This window comes from Elephas maximus, chromosome X, assembly GCF_024166365.1.
Source record: "Elephas maximus indicus isolate mEleMax1 chromosome X, mEleMax1 primary haplotype, whole genome shotgun sequence".
Classification (NCBI taxonomy): Eukaryota; Metazoa; Chordata; class Mammalia; order Proboscidea; family Elephantidae; genus Elephas; species Elephas maximus.
The window spans coordinates 109,879,933-109,899,299 of NC_064846.1; positions in this window are offsets into that span (position 1 = coordinate 109,879,933).

Sequence of the window (19,367 nt, forward strand, 5' to 3'; positions counted from 1 at the left end):
TCAGCTTCATAATGTCAAATTGTTTTCTATAGTGGTTGTGCCAATTACAATCCCACCAGCAACGCAGAGAGTTCTTGCTGCTCCATATCCTCACCTACACCAAGGATTGACAGAATTTAATTTTTGCCAGCCTGGTGTGTGTGCAATGTTCAAGTTAGTATTAAATTTTAGCATGTTTTCAAGCTTAAGGGTCTTCTGGATTTTGTCTTCTGTAAAAGGCCTATTGAAATCCAAGTCTTTTACCCATTTGTGTATTCATTCTATTTTCCATCGTGTACTTTCTGATTTATAATGAATTAATGTTTATAATGAATGAACAAATCAGTCTTAAAGAAATACAACCAGAATGCACCGTAGAAGCAAGAATGGCGAGACTTTGGCTCGCTGACTTTGGACACATCATCAGGTAAGACCAATGCTAGAGAGGAGGACATCATGGTTGGTAAAATAAAAAAAAAAAAAAAGGGTCATCAAAAATGAGGGAAACCCTGGATGAGATGGATTGACAGGGTAGCCAAAACAATGCAACTGATGTGTGCATATAATGTTGAGTCGGGTTTTTTTTTTTTTAATGTGGATATTCATGTGCCTCAGTAAACCACTTATTGAGTAGTCTGCCCTTTTGTAACTGATTTGTAGTGGCATATCTGTTATAAATCAAGTATCTACCTATGTGTAGATACTTAATACTCTCTATTAAGTACCTTGGCTCTATTCATCTGTCTCTGTAATACCACACTGTCTTAAGCACCACAGATCTATAGGCAATTCTGATATTTGATGCAAGCCAATCATACCTTGTTCTTTCAAAAATGTCCTGGAGATTTTTCACCTTTTTCAATTCCATTTAGATTATTAATTTGACATAACAAGTTCAACCACAAGTTTGGATGGAATTTTAATTAGGATTTTTTCAACTTTTGAATCTTTGATGAGCGAATGTGGTTTATCACTCCTTTTAATAAAATTTTCTTTAACGTGTCCCAACAATATTTTTTCCCATAAGAGATAAGTAAAAGCCAGGGTACTTCACGTTTTGCAAATACATTTCTATTTTCTAAATTTGTTGCTGGTAAATAGCATGTTTAGTATGTTTACCACGTTGCTGGTAAATAGCGTGTTTGTATGTTGGTTTCGTAACCTACAAACGTCTAAACTCTCTTATTGAGTGTAATAATTTGTCTGTAAATACTTGTAAAATTTTATGTACACAATCGTATCATCTGCAAACAATGCCAGTTTTACTTCTCCCTTTTCAAACATTGCATTTCTTTTTCTTGCCTTACTGTACTCGTTGGGACACTGTTGAATAGAAGTGATAGTGGACACCCTTGTCTGGATGCTACTCTCGAAGACAAAACTTTCGGCGATTCTCTGTTAAGGATGATGTGTGCTATAGATGTTGTGAAGATAGCTGTAGCAATGTGGATCCAATCAGGACATTAAAGTACGAATTATTAAACTTATGATAAAATTGTAATATATTGGACATAAGTGATATGTACCAACCTGTTGCTGTCAAGTCTGATGCCACCTCATGGTGACCCCTTTGTGTGTCAGAGTAGAATTGTGGCTCTATAGGGTTTTCAATAGCTGTTTTTTCGGAAGTAGATTGCCAGGCCTTTCTTCCGATGTGCCTCTGGGTGGACTTGAAGCGCCAAACTTTTTGTTAGCAGCTGAATATGTTAACTGTTTGCACCACATAGGATGTAAGAAAACTCTCTATGGTACCCTAAGGCTGAGGGAGAATACCCAAGGAAAGACAAACTTGTAAAAGGGGCCCCTTCCCAACGCTGGAGTTCAAACCTCATTGGAGGAAATATAGCATGGTAGAGAATTTTGTTGGTTTGCTGGAGCCAGAGCTGGTCCACAGTTGCAGAGCAAAAAGGAAGCAACCCTGCAGAGCAAAGTGGCTTTGTCAAGCCACAGCTGGTGGCCAGTGTGTGAACATTCAGAGTTAGAGGGGTGCTTTGTGCAGTAGGAGGCCTGGAGCACAGAGTGTTCCTGTGCTGACTGCCAGGAGGGCTTCAGTGTTGGGAGGGCTGCAGAGATGGGAGGATTAAAACCAAGCCAAACCCACTGATGACTCATAGCGACCCGATAGGACAGAGTAGAACTGCCCCATAGAGTTTCCAAGGAGCGCCTGGTGGATTTGAACTGCCAAGGATTACAGGAGATAAACCTGGTAATGGGGGAGGGGGAAGGAAATGACCAGAGGTAATCAGTGGGCAGCAGGTTTGGAGCACAGAATGGCCTCAGGCCACAGGAAGGTGATCAGTAGGTCACACAGGCACTGTAAGTTCACCTTGGGATGGTTGTTCTGGATGCATGCCCAGAACAGGGCGCTCCAGATGTCCTCATGCTCACACTACAGACCCCCCTTTCTACAGCCAGAAACCACAGGAGATCCATTTCCTCCTTCAGTGTCCCTACAGCACCCTCTACTGAGACTGCATAATATTGTGCTCATTTTAACCCTTTCATGGGTAAATTTTTTGGAAATTTTTGATGATGCCATGTTTTTTTTCCCTAATGGAATGGATGTCGAATCACTGAAGGTAGCTTTTTATTATTTGACAAACTGGGGTGCCCATGGCAAACAGGACATATCAGTCCCGTGTTCCATGAAGCACATCACACGAGAGGGACATATCCTGTCCCATGGTGCATCACGCTTCCTGGTTACACTTTATTTTGCTGGGAAATCCAGGCTCTGGCACAAAGGGGTGTCAAGTGCCTAGGGTCTAGGTATGTGAGCCCTGCACTCTAGTCCTACCTGGGTTTTATCTGCTCCATCTGCAAGGAAAACCCTGCTTTATGATGCGATTGCCTCTCCCACCATAAGTGTAACTAGCAAATGTTCTCAAGAATAGACAACTTAGATGCTGGTGGCTGCTCCTTTGCCAAACAGGGAGCGAAAGTGCTTGTGTTTCATTTGAAGTCCTGCCCTACAGAGCCATGCCCTGGGAGGAGCAGGGCAGTAGATTCTTTTGCTAGTCTTACGAAGTATACATATCTACCTACATTAGCAATTTTGGGGCCCTGGTGGTGAAATGTTGCTATGAGTCGGAATCGGCTCGATGGCAACGGATTTTATAATAGCAATTTAAGTACTTAAATTGAGCTTTTTTCACAGTTGATTTTAAACTCCAAAATAGACAAAAATTAATGGGGGGAAAATGGCACACAGTTTTTGCCATTCTTAAGTGTCAAACAATCCATTACTTAATGATTGACCCAGCAACTCTTACTGGGAAGGAGAGAGGTTTTAATTTAAATCCTATTGTTTTCTTTGGATGTGTGCATATTCAATAGAATAAGACATCGCTACAATCACGAGGGAAAAATAACTTGAAGATCCCTTATCTTTAATTGCTCTCTTCCTGGGACTGCCAATGGAAGAGCATATTTGCATTTTGTGTTCAGAAATTACAGAGGACAAATTAACGCATTGTTTTCTATTCACACACAGAACTGGACTGGCTTCCTATCCCAGGCCCCCCAGAGACCTTATCCATGAGGCCCCTCATATGGAAAGGGAGCTTATTATCCTTTAAATGCTTGTTCTGTCATCTGCTGCCTATTCCAACTCTCTGAACTCTGACACTCTGGCAATGGTGAGATATAAATGTGTAATCTGAAATTTGTTCACTTCAAAGCTCCATAGGCCTACCTCCTGGGAAGCTGTCTTACAAGGGGCTCTCTCACTTGCTACAAACAACTCAGAGCCTGGCTTTGTGCAAAGGCTCACTTACACTCTTTGGGTTCTGAAGGAACTCTTCCCAGCCAGGGAGTGCTCCCTATACCAGGGAGAGAAATTTGGGAGCTCTCCAGAGGGCACGGGCTGGGAGGGACCTACCGGGGAACACGTCCTCCCATTGGCACTGAGAGTGAGCCCCTTAGGGTAACTCCTGAACCCTTGCAAAAGAAAAGAGAGACTGTGGGGGTGGGGGAGTGGGCGGGCAGCAAGAAGTTGCCATTCTTATCCCCTGTGTCCCTCACCCCTGCCTCCCATGCTCTGGTAGAAGACCCTGAGCCAGAGCCAAGATTTCTATTTCCTGAAAATACAAGTAAGTGTTTCCCCCTGGTCCAGCCGGGAGGTGGTGGAGGAGGAGGCTGATGTAAAATCTGTTTTCACCTAGAAACCAGCCCTGCTTTTGAGGAACTTGACATCTACCGCACCATGGAAAATTGCCCCCTCCCATAATGTAAAAATTTCTGAAGATGCCTGGACCCTGTTAGTTTAAGCTCCTGTTTTCCCTCAAAGTTTCTGTGGGCTTTCCTTTATCTGTTTCTTTCTAGTAAAAACAAAACAAAAACCTAAACCTCACTCAGGAATGGCACAGCCACCCCAAGACTTCCTCCACGCCCTGATTGCCTCCCAACTGCAAGCTCCATACTTTCCCACGGGCTGCAAGGAATTGGATTTCAATAAATGAACTCCTCTGCACTGTCCTTTCCCTATGGAAAGTACTCTGACCAGCATACTTCTGAGCCCAGAAAATGGACTAAGGACTTACTGCCTAAATTCTCATTGGGAAAATCCCACAGGGTCTGCCAGTAGAGCTCATGACTGGGAAGGACCGTACCATTTATCTGATCAGCGGGGAACCTTGCAGGAAAGGACTCTCTGACCTCCAGGTCTGTGGAACATCCTGAGTCTCTGGTATAACTTCTCAGAAAGGTGCATGCTGCATTTTTGTTGTTCTTTCATCCCTGTGACCTGCTGAGGATGGAGACTGCGAAGTATCCTCTTTTTTCTTCTGCCCATTTCACTGTTGTCTTCACTGCCATCCCCCTCCCTGAAACTCCTGCGAGGAGCATGCCCCCCACACCACCAGCCCAAGGCAGCAGTCAGATGACCTCACTGGGTCTAGGCTTTGATTCTGAGTTGTCTGTGAGGTGAACTATGGACTCAGGCTCAGCGCAGGGGGTAGACCTGGCATGAAAAGACTGTAATCACAGTTCACAAACCTGATGGTCACCTGAAATCCCACCTTATCTGAAGAGAAGCTTTTTCCTGCAGCCTGCTCAGCAGGGAAGTTACTGGTTTTCACATTATTTAATCAGCACATGCACATGCAAGGTCCCTGCTTCCAAACCAAGGCGACTCAGAAAGTCGCTCTTCTTTCTCAGCCTCTCTCCTCACTCTCCAGGCTAGACTGAAGAGAGCTCTTTAGGCAGACCACCCGCTGCTTTTTGCCCCAGCTGGCCCTGCTCATGTCTTACCTCTCTAAAGAAAAGCACTTCCCCAGAGGTCTGTCAAGGGCCGGTATGGGCCCTTTGAAGGGGATCTTGAAAGATGAGCAGTGAGAAGATGACTTTGGTCAGGAATTGATTGGATTTGTTTGGTAATGGCGCAGTTTAAGTCAGATATTGAAGTTTTTACCAACTTCTCCAGTCTGAAATTGATCAAACATGTAATCAAGATGCATTGATGATTACTGGTGATTGGAATTTGAAAGTTGGAAACAAAGAAGAAGGAGAAGTAGCTGGAAAATAAGGCCTCGGTGATAGAAATGACACCAGACATCGCGTGATAGAATGTTGCTAGACCAACGATGTCTTCATTTCAAATATCTTTTTTCAACAACATAAACGGTGGCTATACACATGGAACTCACCAAATGGAAAACACAGGAATCAAATCGACTACATCTGTAGAAAAAAGATGATGGAAAAGCTCAATATCATCAGTCAGAATCAGGTCGGGGCCAACTGTGGAACAGACCATCAATTGCTCCCGTGCAAGTTTAAGTTAAAGCTGAAGAAAATCAAAACAAATCCGTGAGAGCCAAAGTACAACCTTGAGTATATCTCACCTGAATTTGGAGACCATCTCAAAAACAGATTTGACACATTGAACACTAATGGTTGAAGACCAGAAGAGTTGTGGGATGACATCAAGGACATCCTACATGAAGAAAGCAAAAGGAAAGAAAGAAAAGACCAAAATGAATGTCAGAAGAGACTATGAAACTTGTTCTTGACCATAGAGTAGCTAAAGCAAATGGGAGAGATGATGAAGTAAAATAGCTGAACAGAAGTTTTCAAAGGGCGGCTCGAGAAGCCAAAGTAAAATATTATAATGTAATGTGCAAAGACCTGGAATTAGAAAACCAAAAGGACAAACGTGCTCAGCATTTCTCAACCTGATAGAAATGAAGGAAAAATTCAAGCCTCAAGTTGCAATTTTGAAGGATTCTATGTGCAAAATATTGAATGACACAAGAAACATTAAAAGCACGTGGAAGGAATATGCAGAGTCACTGTACCAAAAGAATTTGTCGACATTCAACCATTTCAGGAGGTAGCAAATGATCACCAACGAATGGTATTGAAGGAAGAAGTCCAAGCTGCACTGAACCAAACCAAAACCAAACCCACTGCTGTTGATTCCAACTCATAGTGACCCTATTGGACAGAGTAGAATTGCCTGATAGAGTTTCCGAACAGCGGCCGGTGTTTTCAAACTGCCGACCTTTTGGTTAGCAGCAGGATGCTTAATCACTGGGCCAAAAGGGCTCCACTGAAGCCTCCAGGAATTGACGGAATACCAACTGAGATGTTTCAACAAAGAGATGTGATGCTGGAGAGCTCGCTCGTCCATGCCAAGAAATTTGGAAGACGGCTATGTGGTCAACCAACTCAAGAGATCCATATTTGTACCCATTCCAAAGAAAGGTGAGCCAACAGAATGCAGATATTATTAAATGATATCATTAATATCACACACAAGTAAATTTTCACTGAAAATCATTCAAAACAGGCTGCAGCAGTACATGAGCAGGAAACTGACAGAAATTCAAGCCAAATTCAGGAAAGGACATGGAACCAGGGATATCATTATTAATGTCAGATGGATCTTGGTGGAAAGCAGAGAATACAAGAAAGATGTTTGTAAGTGTGTTTCATTGACTATGCAAAGACATTGGAGTGTGTGGATCATAACAAATTATGGATAACGTTACAAAGAGCGGGAATTCCAGAACACTTAATTGTGCTCATGCAGAACCTGTACATAGACCAAGAGACAGTTGTTCAAACAGAACAAGGGGATACTGCGTGGTTTAAAACCAGGAAAGATGTGCATCAGGGTTGTATCCTTTCACCATACTTATTCCATCTGTATACTGAGCAAATAATCCAAGGAGCTGGGCTATATGAAGAAGAATGCATGGTCAGGATTGGAGGAAGACTCATTAACAACCGGTGATGTGCCGATGACACAACCTTGCTTGCTGAAAGTGAAGAAGACTTGAAACACTTACTAATGAACATCTGATTCAAAACCACCAGCGGCTCCATGGGAGAAAGATGTGCCAGTTCTAGCCTTGGCAAAGGAAATGAACAGCACTTCACCAAAGAACACATTCAAGAGGCTAAGAGACACATGAGGAAATGCTCGCAATCTCTAGCCATTAGAGAAATGCAAATCAAAACCACAATGAGGTACCATCTCACCGCGACATCACTGGCACTAATCAAAAAAACAGACGATAAGCCCGACAGCCTTCAGTACGGATTACACCTCAACATATAAATAGAAAACAAAAATCTTCACCATTGGACCCGTAAACAATATTGTGATAAATGGAGACTATATTGAAGTTGTCCAGGATTTCATTTTGCTCGTACCCACAATCAGCGTCCTTAGAAGCAGCAGTCAAGAAATCAAAGGATGTATTGTATTTGGCCAATCTGTTGCAAAAGACCTCTTTAAGGTGTTAAAAAGCAAAGATGTCACTTTGAGGAATAAGGAGCACCTGACCCAAGCCATGGTATTTTCAGTTGCCTCATATGCATGGGAAATCAGGCCAATAAATAAGGAAGACCAAAGAAGAATTGATGCCTTTGAATTACGGTGTTGGTGAGGAATATTGAACATACCATGGACTGCCAGAAGAATGAACAAATCTATCTTGGGAGAAGTACAGGCAGAGTGCTCCTTGGAAGCAAGTGTGGTGAGACTTCATCTCAGGTACTTTGGACATATTATCAAGAGGGACTAGTCCCTTAAGACGGACATCATGCTCGGTAAGATAGAAGGTTAGCGATAATGAGGAAGACCCTCAATGAGATGGATTGACGCAGTGGCTGCAACAATGGGCTCAATTGTATCAATGACTGTGAGAGTTTCACAGGGCCTGGCAGTGTTTCCTTCTGTTGTACATAGGGTCACTATGAGTCGGAAGCGACTCAGAGGCACCTAACAACAATAAGAACAACAACCCAATTAACATGTCTGAGTACTTGATTCTTCAAATGGTGTTTGCATTAACTGCTCATCACTTTTTCATTTGCCCATCAGTAAGAACCTAATGCAGAGTGTTTCTTAAATATCAAGCTTCTGTTCACAAATGGTTCATATCAGAATCAAACTGGCTCCTGGACAATCAAAGTGAAAAGCAAGACCTTGGTTGAGATGCTTATTGATAACAGTGAAGGAAAAAATACATTTATAAAATGTGAAGAAATACTTTGAAAGCGTGACGCAGAACATGAAATGGCAAAAGCACTTTAAAAATAAAAAGAAAACTAAGGTTTAAAGATTTTTAATCAGAATTCATTTTAAAGAGCAGATAATAGGCTAATAAATCATCAAAGACTTTGAAGTTTTATTTTGAGAGGTTTTCCATTACTTAAAACAAATAAACTGTGTGTATACACCAGTGAAGGAGCCCTGGTGTCACAGTGGATAAAGCGATCTACTGCTAACCAAAAGGTTGGCAGTTCGAAACCACCAGCAGCTCCATGGGAGAAAGATGTGCCAGTTACAGCCTTGGCAAAGGAAATGAACAGACACTTCGCCAGAGAAGACATTCAAGAGAAGACATTCAAGAAGACATTCAAAACACATGAGGAAATGCTCACGATTACTAGCCAAGAGAAATGCGAATCAAAACCACAATGAGATACCATCGCACCCCGACATCACAGGCATGAATCAAAAAAAACAAAAAATAACAAATGTTGGAGAGGCTGCCGGGAGACTGGAACTCTTACGCACTGCTGGTGGGAATGCAAAATGGTACAACCATTTTGGAAAACGATAAGACACTTTCTTTGAAAACTAGAAATAGAAATACCACATGAGCCAGCAATCCCTCTCCTAGGAATATTATCCAAGAAAAATAAGAGCTGTCACAAGAATATATGCACACCCACGTTCCTTACAGCATTGTTCACAATAGCAAAAAGATAGAAACGACCTAGATTTCCATCAACAGATGAATGGATAAACAAACTATGGTTCATACACACAATGGAGTACTATGCAACAATAAAGAAACAATGATGAATCTGCAAAGCATCTCACAACGTGGCTGAATCTGGAGGGCATTATGCTGAGTGAAATCAGTCAGTCACAAAAGGACAAATATTGTATGAGACCACCACTATAAAACCTCATGAAAGTGTTTACACACAAAAAGAAACAATCTTTGATGGTTACGAGGGAGGGGAGGGGTGTGGATGGAAAAGCACTAAATGGACAATAGATAAGTGGTAACTTTGGTGAAGGGTAAGACAGTACACAATACTAGGGGAGCCAGCACAATTTGTAGAGGGCAAGGTCATGGAAGCTGCATAGACACATCCAAGCTCTCTGAGGGACCAAATTACTGGGCTGAGGGCTGTGGGGACCATGGTTTTGGGGAACATCTAGCTCAATTGGCATAACATAGTTTGTAAAGAAAATGTTCTACATTCTACTTTGGTGAGTAGCGTCTGAGGTCTTAAAAGCTTGTTAGCGGCCGTCTAAGGTACTCCACTGGTCTCACCCCTTCAGGAGCAAGGGAGAATGAAGAAATCTAGAGACACAAGGGAAAGATTAGTCCACACGACTAATGGACCACAACTACCACAGTCACCGCCAGATTGAGTCCAGTACAATGAGATGGTGCCCGGCTACCACCACTGACTGCTCTGACAGGGGTCACAATAGAGGGTCCTGGACAGAGCTGCAGAAAAATGTAGAACAAAATTCCAACTCATAAAAAAAAAAGATCCATCTTACTGGTGTGAAAACAACTGGAGAAACCCCAAGAGTATGGCCCCCAGACAGCCTTTTAGCTTAGTAATGACATCACTCCTGAGGTTCACCCTTCAACCAAAGATTAGACAGACCCATAAAACAAAACAAGACTAAAGGGGCACACCAGCCCAGGGACCAGGACTAGAAGGTGGGAGGGGACAGGAAAGCTGGTAATAGGTACCCAAGGTCAAGAAGGGAGAGTGTTGACATATTTTGGGTTTGGCAAACCAATGTCACTAAACAATATGTGTAATAACTTCTTAATAAACTCGTTTGTTCTGTAAATCTTCATCTAAAGAAATATTAAAAAAAGATTTACAGCCTTGGAAAACCTATGGGGTCACTATGAGTTGGAATCGACCTGACAGCCCTGGATTTGGTTTGGTTTGGGTTTTATACCTGTGAAGCCATCACCACAACCAAGAAGAGAAACCCAGAACCAGTTAGCTATCATCCCATTGTCCCTACGCACTGACCCCCACCCTAGGCAACCACTAAATAACTTCCTGTCTCTGTAGATTTTTCTATTTTGGACATTCATATGAATGGAATAATGTAGTATGTGGTCTTTTGTGACTGGATTCTTCCACTTAGTATAATGATTTTGAAGTTCATCCATGTTGTAGCATGTATGAGTACTTCATTTGTTTTTATGGTCAAATAATATTCTATTGTGTGAATATACTGCATTTTCTTTGTTCATCCATTAATGGGCATTTGGGTTGTTTCCACCTTTTGGATATTATACACAATGCTGATATAACATTTGTGCAATTGCTGGATGATCTGGTAAATCTGTAATCCATCATCTGAGGAACTGCTACGGTATTTTTCTCAAAAGAGTTGTAGCATTTTACATTCCTACCAGCAGCGCATGAGGTTTCTGATTTTTTCACATGCTCATCAACACTTGTTATTATCAGGCCTTTTTAAATCTAGCCATCCCAAAGGGTGTGAAGTGGTATCTCATTGTGATTTTCATTTGCACTTATCTAAGGACTAATGATTTTGAACTCCTCTTCATTTGCTTTTTTAGTCATCACTTCCTGGAAGAAGTGTCTATTCAGATCCTTTGGCCATTTTTTAATTGGGTTATTTTTCTTTTATTATTGAGTTATAAGAGTTTTTTTTTTAAAAAGCAAAGATGTCACTTTGATGAATAAGGTGCACCTGAACCAAGCCATGGTCTTTTCAATTACCTTGTGTGCGTGCAAAAGCTGGATGATATAAAAGGAAGGCAGGAGAATTGATGCATTCTAATTGTGGTGTTGGCAAAGAATATTGACTATACTGTGGACTTCCAGAAGAATGAACAAATCAGTCTTAGAAGAAATGCGATCAGAGTGCTCCTTAGAAGTGCAAATGGTGAGACTTCGCCTCGCTTACTTTGGACATGTCCGATTGCTAGACCAATTGGTAGAAAAGCCAATGAAGGCAAGGAAGGCCCCCAGGTGTGATGGATTTACACAGTGGCCAAAACAATGGATTCAAACATAGTGATGATCATGAAGGTGGCACAGGATGGGGCAACATTTTGTCCTGTCATACATAAGGTCGCCATGAGTTAGAGCCAACTAACAACAATAACAACAAATTCTTTATATATTCTAGATACAGGTCCCTTACCAGATAAATAATTTGCAAATATTTTCTCCCATTTTGTGGGTTGTCTTTTCACTTTCCTTTTTTTAAAAAAATATTTTTTATTGTGCTTTAAGTGAAAGTTTACAAATCAACTCAGTCTCTCACACAAAAACCCATATACACTTTGCTACACACTCCCAATTACTCTCCCATTTTTTTTAATGAGACAGCCCGCTCTCTCCCTCCACTCTCTCTTTTCGTGTCCATTTCGCCAGCTTCTAACCCCCTCCACCCTCTCATCTCCCCTCCAGGCAGGAGATGCCAACATAGTCTCAAGTATCCACCTGATCCGAGAAGCTCACTCCTCACCAGCATCCCTCTCCAATCCATTCATTGTCCAGTCCAATCCATGTCTGAAGAGTTGGCTTAGGGAATGGTTCCTGTCCTGGGCCAACAGAAGGTCTGGAGGCCATGACCACCAGGTTCCTTCTAGTCTCAGTCAGACCATTAAATCTGGTCTTATGAAAATTTGGGGTCTGCATCCCACTGCTCTCCTGCTTCCTCAGGGGTTCTTTGTTGTGTTCCCTGTCATGGCAGTCATGGGTTGTAGCCAGGCACCATCTAGTTCTTCTGGTCTCAGGATGATTTAGTCTCTGTTTCACGCAGCCCTTTCTGTCTCTTGGGCTCAGTATCACCTTGTGACCTTGGTGTCCTTCATTCTCTTTTAATCCAGGTGGGTTGAGACCAATTGATTCATCTTAGATGGCTGCTTGCTAGCATTGAAGACCCCAGATGCCACTCTTCAAAGTGGGATGCAGAGTATTTTCTTAATAGATTTTATTATGCCAATTGACTTAGATGTCCCCTGAAACCATGGTCCCCAGACCCCTGCCCCTGATATGCTGGGCTTCGAAGCATTTAGTTTATTCAGGAAATTTCTTTGCTTTTGGTTTAGTCCAATTGTGCTGAACTCCCCTGTATTGTGTGCTGTCTTTCCCTTCACATAAAGTAGCTCTTATCTACTATCTAATTACTGAATACCACTCTCTCCCCCCTCCCCCCCTCGTAACCACAAAAGAATGTTATCTTCTCAGTTTAAACTGTTTCTCAAGTTCTTAAACTAGTGGTCTTATACAATATTTGTCCTTTTGCAACTGACTAATTTCGCTCAGCATAATGCCTTCCAGGTTCCTCCCTGTTATGAAATGTTTCACAGATTCCTCACTGTTCTTTATCGATGTGTAGTATTCCATTGTGTGAATATACCACAATTTATCCATTCATCTATTGATGGGCACCTTGCTTGCTTCCGTGTATTTGCTATTGTAAAGAGTACTGCAGTAAACATGGGTGTGCATATATCTGTTCATGTAAAGGCTCCTATTTCTCTAGGATATATTCCCAGGAGTGGGATTGTGGATCATATGGTAGCTCTATCTTTAGCTTTTTAAGGAAGCACCAAATCGATTTCCAAAGTGGTTGTACCATTTGACATTCCCTCCAGCATTATAAAAGTGTTCCAATCTCTCCACAACCTCTCCAACATTTATTGTTTTGTGTTTTTTGAATTAATGCCAGTCTTGTTGGAGTGAGATGAAATCTCATTGTAGGTTTGATCTGCATTTCTCTAATGGCTAATGATCGTGAACATTTCCTCATATATCTCTTAGCTACCTGAATGTCTTCTTTAGTGAAGTGTCTGTTCATATCTTTTCCCCATTTTTTAATTGGGTTATTTCTCTTTTTGCAGTTGAGTTTTTGCAGTTATCATGTAGATTTTAGAGATAAGGTGCTGATCAGAAATGTCATAGCTAAAAACATTTTCCCAGTCTGTACGTAGTCTTTTTACTCTTTTGGTGAGGTCTTTGGATGAGCTTAAGTGTTTGATTTTTAGGAGCTCCCAGTTATCTAGTTTTTCTTCTACATTCTTTCTAATGTTTTGTATACTGTTTATGCCATGTATTAGGGCTCCTAACGTTGTCCCTATTTTTTCTTCCATAATCCTTATCGTTTTAGATTTTATATGTAGGTCTTTGATCCATTTTGGCTTAGTTTTTGCTCATGGGGTGAGGTATGGGTCTTGTTTCATGTTTTTGCAGATGGATATCCAGTTATGCCAACACCATTTGTTAAAAAGACTGTCTTTTCCCCATTTAAGTGTTTTGGGGCCTTTGTCAAATATCAACTGCTCATATGTGGATGGATTTATGTCTGGATTCTGAATTGTGTTCCATTGGTCCATGTATCTGTTGTTGTACCAGTACCAGGCTGTTTTGACTACTGTGGCAGTATAAATATGTTCTAAAATCAGGTAAAGTAAGGCCTCCCACTTTCTTCTTTTTTTCAGTAATATTTACCCAGGGCCCCTTTCCTTTCCATATGAAGTTGGTGATTTGTTCCTCCGTCTCATTAAAAAATGTTGTTGGGATTTGGATCGGAATCGCATTAATGTACAGATCGCTTTTGGTAGAAGAGACATTTTTATAATGTTAAGTCTTCCTATCCACGAGCAAGGCATGTTTTTCCACTTATGTAAGTCTCTTTTGGTTTCGTGCAGAAGTGTACTGTAGTTTTCTTTGTATAAATCTTTTACATCTCTGGCAAGATTTATTCCTAAGTATTTTATCTTATTGGGGGTACTGTAAATTGCATTGATTTGGTGATTTCCTCTTCAATGTTCTTTTTGTTGGTGTAGAGGAATCCAACTGATTTTTGTATGTTTTTCTTGTATCCCGATACTCTGCTGAACTCTTCTATTAATTTCAGTAGTTTTCTGAAGGATTTCTTAGGGTTTTTGTGTATAAGACCATATCATCTGCAAAGAGAGATACTTTTAGTTCTTCCTTGCCAATCTGGATGCCCTTTATTCTTTTATCTGATTTTTTTTCAATTCTTTTATCTGATTTTTTTCAAATATATTAGTGCCAAGTGATTTATCTTCGAGTTCAGATATTCTAGCTTCTACTTGCTCAATTCTGCTCCTCTGACTTTCTACTGAGTTGTCTAATTCTGTAATTTTATTGTTAATCTTCTGAATTTCTGATTGCTGTCTGTCTATGGATTTTTCCAGCTTATTGAACTTTTCATTATGTTCCTAAATAATCTTTCTAATTTCTTCAGTTGCTTTATCTGTGTGTTCCTTGGCTTGTTCTGCGTATTGCCACTTTTCCTTCCTGATGTCTTGAAGGGTTCTGTATATTAAACTTTTGTATTCTGCATCTTGTAATTCCAGGAATGCAGTTTCATCTAAAAGATCCCTGGATTCTTTATTTTAAGAGCCTGTTGAGGTGATCATGGTCTGTTTCTTTATGTGACTTGATATTGACTGGCGTCTCTGAGCCATCTATAAGTTATTGTATTAGTTTATGCTTGCTTACTGTGTCATAGCTGTTTGCTTTGTTTTGTTTTGGTATATCCCTATGGGTTTCTTGAGTGAGCTAGCTTGATTATTTTCGCCTTTGGAGCTCTGATGTCCTTTCCCCAGCTGGCTAGAGCTGTTATCAAGTATATCAGTCTAGGAGTCCATTCAGTTTTCTCTTATGAATTCAGCTCAGGTTTCTAGGTAGCTGATATCAAATGTGTGGTACAGGCTCTGTCGTACAATCTTAGAGGGGCACGGGTGATTGGTGTATATATCAATCACACAAGGCAGGGGGCTGAGAACCAACCCCCCAGTGTCTCTGAGGAAAATGCATCTCTGTTCCCTAGAGTGTGCTGGTGGGTGGGTTCTGCAGAGGGACCATTGGCACCCAAAATTTTTTCGTTGTAAGGACTGGGAGGTACTAGTTATCTTTGGACCCATGTCATGGGTGGCTGGGTGACCTGAGTGGAGCTACCAGTCCTTAGGTCCCTGTTGTGGGTAGATGAGGACCTTGTTTAATAGGCAAAGCAATGTCAAATGTTAAACGCCCACCTCTCTACAGCATTGCTGAAATGGTTGGAGTTTGCCAACAAGGGCCTATTCTCCCGAAATAGGCCCACACAGGTCCATGCAGAAGGGAAAGGTGCTCAAGGTCCACGGACAGTTTATGCCTGGACAGGATCTGCTTCTGTCCTGAGCTCCCCCAGTTAATGGAGCTAGCAAATTATCTTTTCCCCCAGTTGCAATTTTTTCCTTCCCCAAGGCCAGGAGGATGGCTCTAGGTGCTCACCAGGGTCTATCTCAGGCCCAGGGATTCAGCCACTGAAGCCGGCTTGGGGGTGGGGGTAGGGCGCATCAAAATATACTCAAGTACTTAGCTTTTGCCGAGAGAGCCATTCTCCTCAGGTTCCGGAGGTGTGAGTGGGCTGTGTGGCTGGCTGCTTCTCCCTGAGGAAACTGCAGCTGAACGCTAGGACCAGCCTGCCCCCGCCGCCATCACCGCTGCTCCGGGAATGTTGCTTGAAAGCTCCCCGCGATTCATGTCCGGTAACTCCTCTCCTCTTCTGAATGGCCTCTTTCTCCGCCTGCCCCTCAGTTCGTTGTCTAAGCTTGCCTTTGATGCTCAGGGCTCCCAGCTTGTCACAAATACACTCGTTTCACTTGTTTTTTCGGGTCTTTGTTGTAAAGAGGTCTCGATGGAAGCATCTGTCTATTCCACCATCTTGGCTCTGCCCTCTCTTTTCACTTTCTTGATGGTGTACGTTGACACACACACACAAAAAGAAGTTTTTAATATTGCTGAAGTCCAGTTTATCTACTTTTTTTGTTTGTTTTTCCTCAGGGTTTTGATGTCATATCTAAGAATCTTTTGCCAAATCCAAAGTTATGAAATTTTACCCCTACATTTTATACTAATGTTTTATAGTTTTAGCTCTTACATTTATGTCTGTGATACATTTTGAGTTGAGTTTTGTACATGGGCATTCATATGAGTGGCATCATATAAAATGGAGGGTCTATATTTATTGTTTTGCATGTGGATATCTAGTTGTCCCAACACCATTTGTTGAAGAGACCATTCTTTCCTTATTGAGTGGACTTGACATCCTTGTCAAAAATCAATTAAGCATATATGTTTGGCTTTTTTCTGGGCTCTCAATTCTATTCCATTGGTCTATTATATTCTGTCCTTATTCCAGCACCACACTGTTTTTTGTTTTTATTATTATTACTGTAGCTTTGTAGTAAATTTCAAATTTGAGAAGTGTGAATCCTCCAACATTTTTCTTCTTTTTCAATATTTTTAACTATTCAGAGCACCTTTCAATTTGCTATAACTTTGAGGATTACTTGTTCGTTACTGCCAAAGATTGAAAAAGTTTTCAGGTTACATTGACTCTGTAAATTGTTTTGTGTAGTATTGACATCTTAATATTAACTCTTCCAATCCATAAATATGTGTTGTATTTCCCTTTATTTAACTCTTCTTTATTTCAGCAATGTTAGGCAGTTGCCAGTGTATAAGTGTTGCATCTCCTGGGTTATATTTATTACAGGAACTTTCTTGTTTTTTAGGTATTTTAAATGGAATTTTTTAAAATTTCCTTTTCATTGTGTTCATTGCTGGTGTATCAATTTTTTCGTGTCAATCTTATACCTTGCAACTCTGCTGATTTTGTTTATTAGCACTAGTGTTTTTCTGAGGGGGGAAGAGTCTTTGAGGTATTCTATATATAGGATCATGTTATCTTTGCCTGGAGATACTTTTCTTTCTTCTCTGTCAATATGTATTTCTTTTTCTTGCCTAATTATCTTGGCTAGAATTAACAATGCAGTGTTAAATAGAAGTGGCAAAGAGGACATCCTTGTCTTGTTCCTGATCTTAGGAGGAAAATTGCAGTCTTTCATCTTTGAATATGATGTTTTTCATAGATATCCTTTATCAAGTTGACAAAGTTTCCTTCTATTCTTTGTTTTTTTCTTGTTTTTATCATGAAAGCATGTTGTATTTTTTCACCAAAAACTTTCTCTGCATCAATTGAGATATCATATTCTATCTTTTTTCCATTTTCCTATTAACTTGATGTATTATGTTGATTGATTTTCTTATGTTAAACCACCCTTGCATTCCTAGGTTAAATCCTGCGTGGTCATGATGTTAATATGCTGTCAGATTCAGAATGCTAGCATTCTGTTTAGTGTTTTTTGCATCTATATTCAAAAGGGATATTGGTTTGTAGTTTTCTTTTCTTGTGACGTCTTTGGTTTTGGTATCAGGCTGTTGCTGGCCTCATACAATGAATTAAGAAGTATCCCTTCCTCTTCTATTTTTTGGAAAACTTTGAGAAACATTAGTGTTATTTCTTTTTTAAATGTTTGAAAGAATTCACCAGTGCAGACATCTAGTCATGGACTTTATTGGGAGGGTTTATTTCTAATTAAATATCTCAGAACCTCATGCTTGGTAAAGTGGAGGGTCAGCACAAAAGAGGAAGACCCTCAACTAGATGAATTGACACAGTGGCTGCAACAATGAGCTCAAGCATAGCAACAGATCATGAGGACGGCACAGGACCAGGTAGTGTTTCATCCTGCTGTACATAGGGTGGCTATGAGTCAGAACTGACTTGACGGCACCTGATAACAACAACAACAAAACTAGCTATAGGTCTGTTCAGGTTTGCTATTTCCTCTTGAATCAGTTTGGTAATATTTGTCTTTATAAAATTTTTTTCCATTTCGTCTAAGTTATCTTTTTGTTTTATCTAATTTGTTGGTATACCATTATTTACAGTATTCTCTTATAATTTTTTTTAAAAAAATTTTTTTCTTATAATACTTTTATTTCTGCAAAATTGGTAGTAATGTTTCACTTTAATTTATTATTTTCACTTATTTGCATTTACTCTCTTTTTTCTTAATGATTCTAACTAAAATATGCCAATTTGGTTAATCTTTTCAAAGAACCATCTTTTAGCTTTGCTGATACTCTTTTATTTTTCTATTCTCTATTCATTTATCTTTGCTATTACCTTTCTTATTTTCTCTCTTCTGCTAACTTTGTATTTAATTTGCTTTTTGTTTTCTAGTTCCTTAAGATCTAAAGTTAGGTTATTGGTTTGAGATCTTTCTTCATTTTTAATGCATTTATTTACAGCTAAAAATGTCCCTCTGAGAACCACTTTCACTGCATCTCTTAAATTTTGGTATGTTGTGTTTTATTTTCAGTTGTCTCAAAGTATTTTCTAATTTCTTTTGTGATTTCTTCTTTGAGTCATTGCTTAAGAGTGTGTTTATTTTCCACCTAATTGTGAATTTACCAGCTTTCTTTTTTTTATTGACTTTATTGAGTTCTGCAGTCTACATAACTCAAAGAAAACAAAAATCATTCCTACTGGACCAATAATCAACATCATAATAAATGGAGAAAATATAGAAGTTGTAAAGGATTTCATTTTACTTGGATCTGCACTCAATGCCCAATGGAAGCAGCAGTCAAGAAATCAAACTATGCATTGCATTGGACAAATCTGCTGCAAAAAAACTCTTTAAAGTGTTAAAAACCAAAGAGGGCACTTTAAGGACTAAGGTGCATCTGATCCAAGCTATGGTGTTTTCAGTCTCCTCATATGCCCGGGAAAGCTGGGCAATGAATAAGGAAGACAAAAGAATTGATGCCTTTGAATTACGGTGTTGGTGAAGAATACTGAATATACCATGGACTGCCAGAAGAATGAACAAATCTGTCTTGGAAGAGGTAGGCAGAATGCTTATTAGAAGCAAGGATGCTGAGACTTCCTCTTACATACTTTGGACATGTTATCAGGAGAGACCAGTCCCTAGAGAAGGACATCATGCTTGGTAAAGTGGAGGGTTAGTGAAAAA